We start from the raw sequence: 2,319 nt of genomic DNA on the forward strand, positions 1-2,319 counted from the left end.
AAGAAAACTGCAAAAGCCTGCTTTAACAAATAAGAGAGGACATAAAAAAATGGAGACACATACCCTGCTAAAGGATAGGCAGGATTAATATCATTAAAATGGCAATACTCCCCAAAGCATTGTACAGATTTAATTCAATCCCTCTAAAGATACCTATGACATTTTTTCAAAGAAGTGGTTCACACACTTCTGAAATTCATTTGGAACAATAAACATCCACGAATAGCTAAAGCAATACTTGGGAAAAAGAATATGGGAGGCATTACTTTCCCCAATTTTATCCTTGTGCAGGGGCCATGCTAATCTTCTCTGTATCATTCCAATTTTAGAAATATGTGCTGCCAAAGCAAGCACTTCCACAATTTTAAATAGTACTACAAAGTAATAGTTATCAGCATGGTAATAGTAATAGTAATACAGCATGGTATTGGAATAAAGACAGATTCTCAGATCAGTGTAATGGACTTGAGTATTCAGAGAATGTTCCCCAGACATACAATCAACTAATCTTTGATAAAGGAGCAAGAAATCCAAAATGGAACAAGGAAAGTCTCTTCAACAAGTGGTGTTGACACAACTGGTTAGCCACTTGCAAAAAAGCAAACTAAGACCCCCATCTAACACCATGCACAAAGATCAAATCCAAATGGATTAAAGATCTTGATATAAGGCTTGAAACCTAAAGGTATATAGAACAACACATAGGTAAACACTATATGACATTGATATTAAAGGCATCTTCAAGGAGGAAACAGCACTCTCCAAACAAGTGGAAGCAGAGATAAACAGATGGAACTATATTAAGCTAAGAAGCTTTTGCACATTAAAGGAAATAGTGCCTAAGATACAAAAGCCATCACCCAAATGGGAGAAACTATTCACCCAATACCCATCAGAAAGGGAGTAATATCAAAAATATACAATGTACTGACAGAACTTAATAAAAAAATATAATCCCATCAAAAAATAGGGAGAAGAAATGAATAGACAATTCCTCAAATAAGAAATACAAATCGCCAAAAGTCACATGAAAAAATGCTCCACATCACTAGTCATCAGGGAGGTGCAAATCAAAACTACAAGAAAGTACCATCTCACACCACAAAGACTGGCACACATCATAAAGAACAAAAAATCAGTGCTGATGGGGATGTGGAGAGAAAGAAAATTTTATTCACTGCTGGTGAGAATGTCTTCTAGTCTAGCCTTTATGGAAAACAATATGGTGATTCCACAAAAAACTGGAAATTTAGCTCCCATTTGATCTAGCTTTTCCACTCCTAGGGATATACCATAGAAACACAAAAATATAATTCAAAAATCCATTCCTCACACCTATATTCATTGCAGCACTATTTACAATAGCCAGATTCTGGAAACAACCACGATACCTTTCAACAGATGAATGGCTAAAGAAACTGTGGTATATACACAGTGCAATACTATGCAGCCGTCAGGAGAGATGAAGTCATGAAATTTTCCTATACATGGATGTACATGAAATCTATTATGTTGAGTGAAATAAGTCAGAGGGAATGAGATAGACACAGAATAGTATCACTCATCTTTAAGAAAAATTAAAGACATTACGGTTATATTGCCCAGAGACAATAGAGTTAAGTGCTAGAAGGGACTGAAGGACTGGCTCTTAATTTGAAGCTCACCAAAAAGAGTGGTGAAGGCTGTTAGGGAAATAAACTACACTAACAACTAGCATGACAATGTTAAAGAATGAGAGAAGTAGAATGCCTGTCATGATACAGGCAGGGGCAGGGGAAGAGTGGGTGCTTTGGTGGTGGGAATTCACCAGTTGCAGTGGTGAAGGGAGGGTATTCTGTTTATGACTGAAGCTCAACTACAAACATGCTTGTAATTATGATGCTAAAATAAAGATTTATATTAAAATGCATTTAAACATTTAGTTTAATAAATATTAAGTACTAAATACTTAAGTATTAAGTTTAATACTTAAATATGTATTTGTCATCATTGAATTTATAAAGAACCAGAAAGAATATCTAATCTGGGCCAGAACAATATGTAGAAGGTAGGCACATAATACAATAATAATAAAACATATTTTCCTTGCATGCTGCTAACCTGAGTTTAATCTCAGCATCTCGTATGATTCCCTAATAACCAATAATTATCTCTGGCAAAGCCAAACAATAATAAATAAAACATACAGAAATAAATGTGAGTAAATGTGAGTTAAGGAGTGATTATATTAAAACTTTTTAAGGCAATTGCATTTGAGGGAAAAATAGGAAAGTATTCCTAATTAATTAACTAAACTATTTCTGGTAATGTCGATGCATA

The 2,319-nt window shown here is 34.5% G+C and overlaps 1 non-coding gene across 1 annotated transcript; it reads right to left on the minus strand.

Annotated features, from left to right (window-relative positions):
- Positions 1 to 246: 246 nt before the first annotated feature.
- Positions 247 to 354, minus strand: LOC126027982 (U6 spliceosomal RNA). Its single transcript, XR_007502358.1, has one exon. It is a non-coding gene; the product is annotated as a U6 spliceosomal RNA (small nuclear RNA).
- Between the last annotated feature and the right edge of the window lie 1,965 nt (positions 355 to 2,319).

The sequence above is a fragment of the Suncus etruscus genome, chromosome 1, assembly GCF_024139225.1.
Source record: "Suncus etruscus isolate mSunEtr1 chromosome 1, mSunEtr1.pri.cur, whole genome shotgun sequence".
Classification (NCBI taxonomy): domain Eukaryota; kingdom Metazoa; phylum Chordata; class Mammalia; order Eulipotyphla; family Soricidae; genus Suncus; species Suncus etruscus.